Genomic DNA, 14,650 nt, shown 5'->3' with positions numbered 1-14,650 from the left:
TTCTCTTACATATTTACTTAAATGTACCCAAAATAACACTTCAGAACTGCAATCATACCCTCCCTACAGAATCAGAAATACTCAAATATTATGTTTGAATCTAGCTTACTAAAAAAACCCAGAATGAACTTGGTTCACAATGCTTGTGAACCACTCAATTGATATGTGTACTTGCCAGACCCAAGATTCGAACTTAGGAGGCATGAAGCTATAGGCCGACACTAAAGGCGGGCGGCCATCGTGGGTATATCAGAATATCTATCTCAATTATATATAATATGTTGATCAGATTAAAAATACATGTTAACAAGAAAACTATTAGCCTGGATCACCTGGGAAGGCCTCTCCAAGCTGGTACTATTTATCTTGGTCATATGAATTGAGTTGCTTTGTAATTAAGAATAATTTAACTATTTCGATTTTGTTCATTCACTGGAATACTCGATTGGTCCAGCAATTGTCTCTTTTAAGTTATATGCTCTGTCAATTTCTAATCAAGGTTTTAGTAAACACTGTGATATCGCAAACTGTTATTTTTGTCATGTATCTAATTAAATAGTTTGTTTTCATTTTGACATGTTAAACTCAGTATGTAGTATATATTACTCGTAGGAATTATTAAATTTTAAAGTATTTTTATGCTTTAAATCAATCCTCAGAATAGTCCCCTAAGACAACTTTATTCTATCAATTAAAAACGATTCAAATTTTTCTAGTTTCAATTGATCTACAATAAAATTACAATATACATATCTCAGAATGCTATTTTACATACTATAATTAATGTGAAATAATGAAAACACTATTGTAAATACGTTATGTAATGAATAATAACTAAAAGTGTGATATTTACATAGTCAAAATCCCCGTTTTGTATGAAAATTATAATATTTAACTATAATAAAAAATTTTCATGGACATAAATAAATATCCTCATACGATATCTCTGTTTCTTTAATCTACGTTTAGTTTTGAAGCAAAAAGCATCCTTTTTTAACCGCAGAGATCTTGTGATACTGCTGCAAGTTTATTCTCAGAATGACAAGTCGTTCTTTGTTCAAAAATATTTACTTTAATCCAAAATGTATTGTTCGTGTTTCCTAAAGAAACTTTAATGAGTCAGTTTCATTCATAACATTGGAATTTTAAACAATAGTATTTCAAAAACTTAATCGCCATTTCTGTTACAAGTTGTACGACTTCCTTAATGTGATAGTATCTTATGAGAGTAATCACATCTAGTATCTGTCAAGCGTAGTGATTGCCAATCTAACTTATTTGGTGGGACCCATAAGTCGTTTTGTAAAATTTCGGAGAACGCCCATATATTTGACACAACATTAAAGTCCAGAAATGCAAATTACACACCCTTTAAATGCCGGGAGGTATTAGAATGGTGGTACCCAGTGGGCCACGAATTTCGATGAAAAAATAAAATCTTAGAAATATCATTATTTAGAAATATATTAAAAGTATGTCATAAAGACTTGTATATCGGTTAAGAATGTCACCATAATTACAAGAGATGTCACTATATTGTGTGCAATACATTAATTTATTTAAAACAACCGAGTGAGTGTAAAGTAAAGCGTGTATATATGCTCATTTTCTATAGCCTGCCTTGCACGCACGGATTTGTAGAGCGTGTAAACGCGCTTGTGGCATACACTCAGTTTTAAATACGTAAAGCACTATTTTGTTTCAAATGCAATGGAAATTCATTATCTACTACATTTAATTTTTTGTGCGTGTTTTTCATAAGAGGATAAAAGAAAATCTTTAAAATTATTGTAAAATACTCGTCCACGAAAATTGATAGCCTATTAGCGCCGCAGGCGATAAATTGCTCATTTCCACGGAATCAATTTTCAAAACTGGAATTGTTTGCATACCTTCCACAATCCAGTTAATAATAAAACATAATTAACAATAATTAATAGAATAAAAATGAAAACTGTAACGCTAATGTATAGCATTGAAGCACCTTGACAGAAACAAAATTACAAGTAGACAAATATACCGAATGAAGAAATGTACTAAGTAATAATTTTTGATTTTTTTTTTTAAATAAAAGAGATATACACCTCACCACTGCTATCGGATCATTGTATCTACTGGTTAGTAAATTGTATTATTAGCTCCGATTAAATAAGCATAATCAAAAAGAATTGGACGTAGTTGTGCGCTCTCTACCGGACCTCACCTGATGACTCCAACGCTGCTATTTGAACACTTTACTTATTTGTGATGAGAGTGTTGCTTTTGAAAAAAATATTTTAAAATATTCAGATAATATACTACCCTACAATTTTAACTAAAAGATGTGCAAGTGTCATAAATTCAGCGGTTTTTTCGTTATAAGAGAATAAACAAACGGAAGGTCAAAACTATATATAGAATTTTTCAAAATGCTTATCCAAAGTATTTCAAAATCAAAGACAAAAACATAAATTTTATTGTTACTATTTTATAATATCAATATGAACGATATGTGTTTTATAATTTTTTGTATGTGTAGTTGTGAGATGAAACTGAATTACACACATATGAAAAATAGGATTATTGTTCATAATCTAAATTTTAAATACGAATATCTTTTTGTATTCGGCTATTATCTTGAAATAATTCTTCAATTGCATGACACGTGTGAAATTAGCTTTGGTAAGTACTATAAATTAGTGTAACACAGAATTAAATAATATACAAAACATGCGTTGTGTGATTTAATTATCATTTACCAGTAACAACAAAACTATATTAAAATAAAGCGATCAAGGAATATTATACATATGCGCCGAATATATTGAAATACCTATAGGTATATACTGCGAAACACGCGTTTTTATACATAATAATTAATTCAAAGTGAAATGAAAACCTAAACTTTTCAATATGAACCGGTAACAAATTGTGACATAGTGTGGCAGCGAATTTCATCTAAAATTGATCCCGCAATAGACAAAACTTCGCAACGTAGTATCGAGTGATTCACGGAAAAGCTCATTCGTAAAAAGCTCCGTTAAAATATTCACGATCAATTTTCTCCTGGCCATGTTTCTTGGTCGGGAAATATTCACGAGGGTTCATGTTCAACTATGCTCAACATACACCCGGGAAGCCTCTGCGGATACGATCCGTAATTATTAATTTTCTTCGCTGGAATACTGATTTAACGCCAAAATTATAAAACATTTGTAGTACAATTTTTCAATAATCATGACTTGGGAGTTTAGTGTGTTTTGTGTAGTAAAATATTTTTGAACGGAGATTTGGTTTACAATATTGTATTTAATATGTTGTCTTGTGTTTAATACAATAATTGTCCTTACATTTGCATCCACAGTAGTCGAGTGGTTAGGGCAACCGTGGGTTTCAGGTTCAATCACGCGGCTGGTCTAAAAATTGATGTTGTTTTTTTTCAATTTGTGTTTGATCCTGTTTAAAGACCCAATGGGTTGGGTGAATGGATAATAACCATTAATAGTAAAAAATGTTGATATATCTTCCAATCTGTGAGGGGCTATACATTCCGATCAGGAGCAAAAAAGGCAAATTTACTATTAGGATTAATCTAAATAGCTTTATAAGAATGATTTTTTTTATATATATTATAATGAAAATTATTTAAGTTACGTTGATGGAACCGGTCGTGATTGTTAATACGTTTATAGCCTAAAATAAGTATTACATTTGTGTTTTTATTTTAATGAGCGTAATGTTTTCCCACTCTTAGTGGCAGCGAAGAACTAGGGTATGAGTGAAAAGATCAGTGGCGTAACAAGGAGTGTGGAAGCGGGGTAGCCGCTCGGGCGCAACTCGGGTAAGGGCGCAGAAGTTGACTTTCGTTAAACATTCAAAAGTAAAAACTGAATAGAAAATTTCATCCTAAAATGTCGAAAATATGGGTGTATTGTCTTATCGTAAAAAAATTGCCTGTATCGCAAATTATTTTATCATTTATTATTTAAAATGCCTTTACGGAATGTAATTATTTTAATCTTTCATATAGTTACCCGTTGTTAAAAATACAATATTGTCAGTTCTATAATTTGTACTTAAGATTAAGAATCTTGATTTATTTTTAGTTTAAAGGGTCATGTGTTTTTGAAAATGCTTTTATTACTTATTTAATCCATAATATTTAATTCTTTAATGGTAAACGGATACCATCGACATTATTTAGTTTGTATAGGTTGGTGGTAAATGTGCATAGTATGTATCTACAACGTTTTTATTACGCAAAGGGCGTTTTTTGTGCGCTAAAGTACCTCGTGTCCGGAAACTTGTACGTATGCAGTTCGCCGTATCACACTTCACTGTGAAATATTGTATCGGAAATATATGGCCGTATATTATAAACCGTCCAACCTCTTTGAGTAGTATGGTACTGACATAAGATTCATATCTAAATGAAACACGGTTATTTACACTTTACAGGAAGTAAGCAGCAAACAAATTTTGAAAATAGTCGATATACTGGATTATTTGTTAGGTTAAGTTAGGTTTTCATTCTTGAATTCATGAATGCCAAAATCAGCGATGAAAATTGAATTATTGTTCATATTGAATCTAATAAAATTGGATACCGTAATAGTATACGGTCATCACTTTCCGATAGAAAGCTTACGGCGAACTGTGCCATGATGAAATGTTTTACGTACAATTTACATGTAACCAAAATACCTTGCTACGCCCTTGAAAAATATCTATGGGATGTTTCAATCTAGTAATGGGTTCATAGCAGAGTATTTCAAATATTACATAAAAAAATCTGTACGTAAAAGTAAAACCTCTTTTAGTATAAATGCTGTTTTGAAAAGGCTGAAATCTGTGTGTGTATAGTCGACCAATCGCAACGGCGAAACAAACTTTGCGTCAAATTGACTGTACCGTATTAGTTCGCACAGTTTATGGGCAAAGTTTTTGATGATGATGTTCCTTAGCGGATTTGCCTGCCGCGCTGTTAATAGCTGGCTTTGCACCTCCGCTCTGCTACCTATGAGTACCTACTCTTACACACAAATGTGGACATTAAAATTGTAACATAGTTTTAGTAATAATGCAAAATGTAAGTGGATAAAGACACAAATAATACGTTTTATCATAATTACTATAGGCGTCGATCCACATTTGATGAAGGGTTCCCAGTTGTGAAGAGTACCTATAGGTAAATGATGAATAATCTGATCTGAACAATTTTATTGTATTAATAAAATTGCATTAAATAATATATTTTTTTTAATTAACAAACATAATAATATACTTAGACTACTACTCTACCTGGGTTTCATGATTATGAAAAAGCATTTATTTATATCAAAAAATACTCAATTATAGACGCCATGTAATCTCTGAGTGCTATATAAACAAACAAACAAACAAAAAATATTATACAGTTATGCAACAGTCAGCGTTAAGCTTCATCAGCCATCTTGCAGACTTTTTCGATATCGGCCCGGCGCACCGAAATGAATGTATACTTAGGGACCATTCGGCTTAAATACCGACAGCCTCAGGTCACATGATAGTATGATACTAGTTTTGACACTGTGTGTGTTTTTTTTTACAATACGTATGTGTTGTTTGCGAGAAATGTACCGAATTAATTGAGCCTTTATTGCATTGTGTTGGTGACGTTGGTTTAATAGCTGCATACGTATTAATGCTAATAAATACATTTCCGTCTAGTTAAGCAAGTCTGCTGTAAATTTTGAATGCTTACCTACAGACAGATGTTGTTGGAAAATTATATTATTTTCGTAGAATATAAAATAATGAAGTTATTTTTTAAATATGCACGATAATAGGCAAATAAAAAATACTTTTTTTAAGATTGTGAGCTTTAAATAGGCCTATTCTAACATATCACTTAACATAAAAAAGAGCTAATTGTGATAAATATATAATAATACTTTACGTATTCTGGCGGTTAATTATGTAAATAAGTTAATCATCTGAACTGTCAAAAGGTGATATCTTTTAACAGCCCCTAGCGGCCGTGCTAACTTTGACAACGAGACAGAGTATGTCAATTTTACACATTGAGAATTGAGACGCAAGATCCGACTATTTTGCTGCAATCGCAATGACATGACTAATAAAATTGGAGGTTATGTTGATATGTATGATGTGTGAATACAAAATTCTTATCTTCGGTTCATTACCTTATTATCTGCTTGGGCTCGGCAGTACAAACATATCCGAATTTGACCGACATGTCTACCAACCTAAATTTTCGCCATTTTAGAGATAGCTGCCACTAAGCGTTTAGTGTAAAGAATACCTTCTGTACTAATTTGGAAGAATGAAAATAACGGAAACGTGCTAAAGTGATAACCGTTAAGAATAGACCTGCTGGTATGGAGTCTTTGCTATTGATAGTCATGTTTTGTCTTTTTTTTCATGATCAGAATAACATACACCTATCGTCAGTGGCGCACCTAGGATTTAATATGGGGGGGGGGGGCAAGAAGGAGAACTAAAAAGGAGCCTAATTTCTCGTTTATCGGTATTTTGTCTATTGCACTCGGTGTACCTACACCATGGTCCCCACATCCTGAAACGGGCACTCAGGCTACGATATTTGGCGGGCCCCCTACCTATCGCTAAGATTAAAGGCAGTGTGAAACGCTACATTCACGTTCTTTAAATTGTGTTTCAGTTCAAATTAAGGGTACTTATACAATGAATTATTGGCGATTTTTAATACATCTACTTTAATAATGGAGCTGTCGAGTATCGACACATAATAATCAAAAAATATATTGCATAATTATATAAGTAATTGAAAATGTTCATGGTCATGAAGTATAATAGCGCCGCAGGCGACTTTTTTTACTATTAAAGCTAATTTATGATGTGTGTTTATCTCACTTATCTGGTCAACCCGACACGCCGGGCCCCCCTCAGCCCGAGCTCCCAGGCTAGAGCTCTGTCAGCCCTCCCCAGCCATGACTTACACCACTCCGGAATTTGGATGGACACCGAGAATTTTTTGACAGTTCCATTAGGGATTGAATTTCTAAAAAAACCTGACATTAGTGTTTCGAATTTTTTGTATTAGAAATTAAAATCTAAGAAATTTTTCTAAAAATGGTGCTGGAGAATTATAACAAATCATTTTTGCCGTGTCTTTATTTGTCTAAGCCCAAAGGTACCTATAGTTTATTGGCTTTCAATTTCAATATTTAAAATCATTCTGATAATTTTCATTTTTGGGGGGTGCCAGGGCCCCTTGCCCTCCCCTGGGTGCGCCACTGCCTATCGTAATATAAAAATCTTGGTCACAGTAAATTTATGCACAACTCAAGTTCAAGATAAATAAATATACCTACATTAGGTAGTCTTCTATAAAAAGTTTATACGTAGGTGAAGCAGTTAAAAAAATCATTATATTTTCAGTATGTTAAATGTGAATATAATAATAATAAGAATGAACGTTGCATAATGGAATATTAAAACGTCATATTTTATAAAAATTATTCGTTTTGAATAAGCCGTTCGTTTCATACAGAGACGTGTAACAGAATCGTTCTTATGAAATACCTCGCATGGCGTTGCCTGCATCCTGATATCGTCATAAATCGGGTCGCGTTATCCGGATAAGTCACGTAGAATCTTCACGTGTTACGTGACGTAGGAATTTTAATTTTGCCAATTTACGTATGGTCACAGTATTTTAAAGCGATTGCAAGCTAATTTTATTTTTAGAGACAGTTTTATAGGTATCTCCAAATCTATTTGACTATTATTAAAAAGGCTATCTAATTATCACAAAATGATTTATAATACACAGGATCTGTTCTGTGATAATACATAATAAAAGAATGTATGAAAATGTAATAAATGATTTAAAGTTTAAAATAAAATAATCTTGTATTAAATTTTAACTAATAGCAGTGTTGTATCATTTTTTTGTGTGCCAGAGCAATGTTTTCTTTTCGAGTATTTACATAAAGGCTTTCCGCGATATTTTTTTAAGAGTGGACAGTACCTATGGAAGTTACGTACTCTTGTGGCACAATTTCAAGGGTTTAATCGCCGTGGCCGACCCTCCCTCATTCTAAAGCATGGGTGGCCAACCCGTGGCTCGTGGAGCAGTGAGAAAATAAAAATAATATCAAATGCTGCCGCTAGATGTGCTAATTACGCAAATTGAGATTCGATATTGGCTCAAGATTATAAAAAGCACCGTATGCTTTTTACTGCATTTGCAACGCCATTTTCCGTAGACGTGAATTTATTACCGGGAAATTTGCAAATGGAACATTGTGAAATATGTTGCGATGAACAGTTGAAGGAGAAATTCCATCAGGTTGGTTAGGAAGAGTTTTACAAAACATATTTAGACAAGGAGACATATCCTTCATTTTACAAACATGCTCTAATGATGACTTCGCTATTTGGAAACACCTACACGTGTGAACAGCTTTTTAGTCGGATGAAGCATATCAAATCCCGAGTGAGAACACGAATCACTGATGTGCATTTGGAAAACTGTTTGCGTGTAGGAACAACCTCACTCGATATCGATATTGATGCACTTAGTTCTGCCATATAAAATCAAACTGCTCACTAAAATATATTATTTTTATATTATTTTTTGTATTATTTAAAAAAGTCTAATCTAATAAATATGTTGGATTCTCATTTTTGTTTTATTTTATTAATATATAATATATATTTATTTTTTGTTTTGTATAATAAAAAACATGGTTGTGCGGCCCGGTACGAAGTCTCATTTTTAGAATCTGGCCCGGCTGCTGAAAAGGTTGGCCACCCATATTCTAAAGCGTTACTATAAAAGAATACGTGTTGTGTTGCAGGTTTCATTAGGCGATGAACTGAGAGAAGTAGTGCGACCTTGTGCTTGCTCTATGCCTCCACAATGGGACGAGACAAGGTGAAGTAAGTATGGGTGTTGGAACGGGATGGCGGAAATGTGGCAAATCGATTGCAGTGCCGAAGACTTCATACTAGGCGATTATTTAAAGCCTACCTTCTTAAGAAAAATAGATTTCGACTACATAGATTCACAACTACATAATTGGACGGTATCCAAGTCTACAGAATCTTCTACCTATACACGGAAACAAAGGCTTGTGATGATCCAAAGTTTTTTTGGATGTAGTTTTGTGATTTTGAGATTTTTGTATCATTTGGTTAAATAAGTCTTACTATCTATGACTATGTAATTTTATGCGCAATGGACTCTGTCCTGGCGGTTTGTTGGATAACAAATAATGATATTTTTAATTAATTTAAATTATATTAAGATTTTTGTTACATACACGTATATCTACAACTAAACAAGGTGCTAATTATAGTTTTCTTTTAAAGCCATCTCCGCTTTGATATTCCCATGATCATGGCTATCTTCACTATATTGGCTACTACCCATCACAGTTTGAAGAGATTAAACTCACACACGTATTTCAGTGCGTAAGGCATTCGTCTGTCATCTGGGGATCCGGAGTTTGATTCTTGGTGAAGTCACAATATATTAACGTGATTTTATCAAATCCTGGGTGTTTGTGATTATTTATCTTCTATTGCCTAGTAAACTACTGTTATTAGGCGTCATGGTCAGTTATAGTTTTAAAAAGAAAAAACATCAATATATACCGTGTTTTACTCTGTCTAGTATTTATACCAGTGATCTTTCCATCCTATTACACATCCCGAAAGAAACTAGACTGATTTTAGGAATTCTAAGCATTGATATACTACTGGATGAATCATATGCTTCTTAAAATGACGCCCGATTTTCAGCGACTCGGCCTTTGTTAAAACTTACTGAGTAAGCCCAGTCTAGCTTGCATCTTACTCTAACTAATAGTCAGCGCATGACGACTTGCTCTGTCTGTTTTGCGTTGCAGCACCCTTAGCTTCACTATTCCAAGAACGAAAATTTAGTTTTACAGCCAGGGCAATACGGGTGAAATTCGGGAATCCATGTTAACGGTCGTAACGCATTATACCTACAAGCTTAGATTATAGAAAAATACCTACAAGGAAATATTATAAGACGATATTCGTTATATCTTTTGTGGTACATTTTTAAAATGACACTTGTATGCGAACTGCTCATCTAGTAGTATATCAATGATTCTAAGCCACGTGGAATGGAAAATAGAATTGTTTATGTTTAATGTATTTGAGTTTAATCGAGCATTTCGGTATTTCGCATTCTTAGACTAAACTATTTATAGTTATTATTAAGTTTCCATTATTCACTCAAATGGCAAATGTCATAAACAGCTGGTACCCGGCAATGTGTATTTTACAATTAATTATAATGCAGTATGGGTTAATATTTCCCCCAGCATATATGCATGTAAAAGTATGCAACGTTTAAAATTACTACTATTTTCTTTTTCACTGTATGTGTGAACATAATAAATATCGCCTCGTAATTATACTACGTACATAAAAATATTATCTGAAAAAAATGTTTTCAATCAAATAAAAAAATATTTATTGTCATCACAATGATTACTGACAATCGTAATCACTCTATAATAAATACTGCGGAGTTTTGGATCTTTTTCTATCATATGCAACCCTTGTGGTGGATATATTTTCAGCCGGTGTCGGTCCACTGCTGGATGAAGGCCTCCCCCAGCTCCCTCCACTCTTCTCGGTTCCTTGTTTTTTTCTGCCACGTACTTCCATCAAACCTGGCAAGTTCGTCAATCCAGCGGGTTTTGGAGCGCCCCTGTGGCCGCTTAGTGCCTCTCGGGTACCACTGAATGACTGCATTCGTCCAGCGGCCGTCCGTTCGCCGTGCGATATGTCCGGCCTACCGCCATTTCATCAATTTGGTGATCTCTATCACATCTCTCACTCTTGTTTGCTTTCTTGTCCATTGGTTTCTTTTGCAGTCCTTACGCGTTATGCCCAACATGCACCTTTCCATGCGCGTTGCGTAACTCTCAATTTTTGGATCTCTCGTGTGTTGAGAGTCCATGTTTCGCAAGCATACGTTAGCACTAGTTGCACACATTGGTTAAACACTTTACGCTTCAGGCATATTAGAAGGTCGCTCTTGAAGATATTACTTAAGCGCCCGAACGCATCCCAAGCTCTCTTCGAACAATCTCGTCATCTATGCCTCCATCTACAGACATTTGCTCTCCGAGGTAGATATAGGTGTTGATCCTCTCGATTTGATTGCCGTTGATGAAGATCGCCTTTGGATCAGCGAAGTGGGTTATCATTACCTTTGTGTTTTGTCTTTGTGGTGGATACTGTAGTTTTTATAGTGAATCATTTTACCTGATCAGTCCGCCGTCTTTTGCCTCTTTTGGAACAATGCTCCAAATAATGAGATTTCAAATGAAAATCGGACAGGGTCAATGTGTACTATTGTATCATGGTAACGTAAACTATCATTGGTTGAGAAATCACTCCATAATAATCAACTGACACCTCATTGGCTGAATATTGCTTAATATCAATATACTGTTAGAATTTGCGTACATTTAAAACCTATATGTGGATTTAGCTAAAAGCCATTCCTATGGTATGGTAGATCAATTCTTTCGAGGCTCTCCGAGCATTGGCGAATACTATTACATATCATCATAATCAGCTTGAATCTATCCACTGCTAGATGAAGGTCTCTCCAAGCTGATTCCATTTTGCCACGTACTTCCGCTGAACTTTACCATTTCATCAATCCAGCGGCCTCTAAGTCTACCTTGCGGACGTTTTGTACCTATTGGGTACCACTGGATAACTAGATTTTTCCAGTAATTGTCCCTTATTCGAGCTATGTGCTATTAGATAAATATATTAGGTACTAATAAAAATAAAGATTTCCAGACTTTTAAAGAAGGGCCTCGTATGCCATGAATTATTTCACACAAGGGCACACAATCACTGCTAATCTTTTAATTACCACATTTAAATAACACGTTAATTATATCGAATGGCCAACGACTCCAAACGCGCCAGTCGCGGTGTTAGCACTAAATGAGATAAAGATAACAAGCATAGTTTGAAAATTAAAATAAATAAAATATCTCAAAAGAAAGTCAATTCGCTAGGATGTCACTCTCGGCAAAAACTGGGATGGTATTTTATCACTTATAATTTTTTCTGAATAAAAAAATTATATATTTATTTTAATTATAATATTATATCCACCACTGCATAAATGACACCGCGGCTAGAAAATTACTTCGACCAAGTGAGAGAAAAACGTTAATAAATTTATTTATTACCTTCTCTGAAGTACGCTGCAGTCATTTTCATAGAACTAGCTATGTAAAACAATAAAATATTTTCCGCACTCTATGAAATATGACTGTAATTTTCCGAGTCACAACTTTTGCTCTCTCTGTATTAGTGGTTTTATCATAATAATACACGGAGTACAATTTTCTAGTTCTTTCCCGTGAATATGACATCATAAAAGTGATAAAAGAACTGAATTTTTAGTACCTACTATAAATTAATAAGATAAAACAATATTATATTTGTCATTCTATCCACTATTTAGTGTTAACCAAGACGTGATGATAATATAACTAAAGTTTCATCAATAGTCCTGTAAGTAGATGTAGATCAATTATTATAGCCATAGAATAATCAAAAGCCCCCTAAATGAATTAGTAAATTTAGTGAATGTACGTTGAATGTTAGGATAATGATTATCGATACTGATAGCGTTTTTTGCATGATCTACCATTTTTGAGTAGTCGTTTAGTTTTCGAATCTAGCACATAGTGTTAAATATAGCATTTATTAATTGATATTGCATAGATTTTCTTGATAATTATTAGATTTAACTATCAAGTAAGTGTGAGTCTTTTATTGATGTTCCAGAAAATTAGCTTGCAACTGATCCTAATAGGAATTTGTCTACACCATAAACATGGAGCCTTCAAAACTAACCCGCCCCGCACCACACTCGGTCATACGTTTGGTTGTAAATCATCAGCAGTTGATTTCACCTGGTAATGTCTCAAGAGCAGTTACTCAAGACTGAAGTCGTTACGCACTTAAATGAACTTTGACAGTTTACAGTCACTTAATTAATTACAAAGTGAATATGGGAGAGACGAGCACGAAGAACTAACACAACAGAATAAATCTTAATAGTTATAATATCATACAAAAAAACAATACGGACATACAAAACTGTGTGAAGAGATCTTCACGTCCAAAAGAAGACGCCGCATTTTTTTTTAAATAAATAAAGTTTGCTTTTGTGGCGACCAGGTTGGACGGCCCGATGGACCCACCAACTAATTGAACCGACTTGAGTATATCTTTCCTTTCGGATCACATTCTCGGCATACCCAGAGGATGTGATCTGAATCCTGTAGTTCTCCGCGACATGGACATATTGTCAGAAATCTTTTTTTTTAACAAGAAACAATCCAACTTGACCGTAGATTTTTCACTGAATGAGCTAAAATGCTTTTACGTTTTGTCATGGAATATAAATTATTAATACGGCTTCTTTCCACAGATCAAGTTTTTTGTTTTTCATTATATTTTAAGAAAATCTAGAAAAATACCCAGCATATTTTTATATCCTGTCTGGCCGTTATTTGTCAATGAGAGTGAAAAATACTGCTAATGACTCAGATAAGTGGAGACATGAATGATGGACGTTTTTTCAGTACCTAGTGGATAAGCATAGCTGAAACAATGATGATTTGACAATAAACTTTGCAATATATTTTACCTAGGTATAACCGAAAGCCAAACCGAAGAAATCAGAAATAAGTATAATAATATACAATCTGGAAAATAAATTATATCTCCGTTTATTTTTTGATATTCGTACGTAGCACTATTTAAATCACAAAAATATATTTTATAAAAATAAATTTAGATGGGATACTATTAATAAACATTTTCTTATGTACGTACAGTCCGAGAATTTTCTAGCGCATCTTCCACCATCGGTAGCGTGGCCGAGCGGTCTAAGGCGCTGGTTTAAGGCACCAGTCTCTTCGGAGGCGTGGGTTCGAATCCCACCGCTATCATATTTTTTTATATTTGTTTTTAATTTATCGCGTGTACTTTTATTATAATCTAATTCAGAAAAAATGATAAGACAATCTTTGACATGGAGATAATTTTTTTATTGCATATTATTATATTTACAAATTGTTTATGTTGCACGGAGCTCTATTATAAGCTGTGTAATTTAATCGTATAATGTGGTAAATATTAAGTCTACTTAGCTGTAGGTACCTAAGTTATTTCTCAATGCAGATTTCCTTATGCCAAATTGTTCTCCGAAACTTAGTGGCATGGCTTAAATATGGCAACTTAAACATGGCATGCATTAAACAAAAGTGTGTTAATATTTTTTTTATATTATGATTAACGTAGTGACATTAATGGATGTTGCTATTACTGTTTCTTTTTCATCGTATAATAATATATTAAATACTGCCATACAAAGATTACTATTTTTCTCCAGTTACATGTACAAATGAGGGTTTTAGAGAAAACGGCAGTTTCCATCGTCGTTTATTATCCTTCAATTAAAACATTTTTAGTGACTTCCCGACATTTTTGTCTCTAGAGTCCTCCAAAGCAACCTTCATAAAAATGGGACATCAGGACTATTCTAACATATCACTTAACTACAAAATCAATAAAACAAGTGATAAATATGATATTA

General features: G+C 33.7%; 1 non-coding gene across 1 annotated transcript; it reads left to right on the top strand.

Moving 5' to 3' along the window:
* The first annotated feature begins 13,921 nt into the window (after nucleotides 1–13,921).
* TRNAL-AAG (transfer RNA leucine (anticodon AAG)) lies at nucleotides 13,922–14,003 on the top strand. The gene has a single exon. It is a non-coding gene; the product is annotated as a tRNA-Leu (tRNA).
* Nucleotides 14,004–14,650: the final 647 nt, after the last annotated feature.

Source organism: Rhyacophila brunnea, unplaced genomic scaffold (assembly GCF_057557595.1).
Source record: "Rhyacophila brunnea isolate RB1 unplaced genomic scaffold, BYU_Rbru_1.0 scaffold_17, whole genome shotgun sequence".
NCBI lineage: Eukaryota > Metazoa > Arthropoda > Insecta > Trichoptera > Rhyacophilidae > Rhyacophila > Rhyacophila brunnea.
The sequence above is the reverse complement of the archived record's forward strand: the minus strand, read 5'-3'. Positions and strand labels throughout refer to the sequence as shown.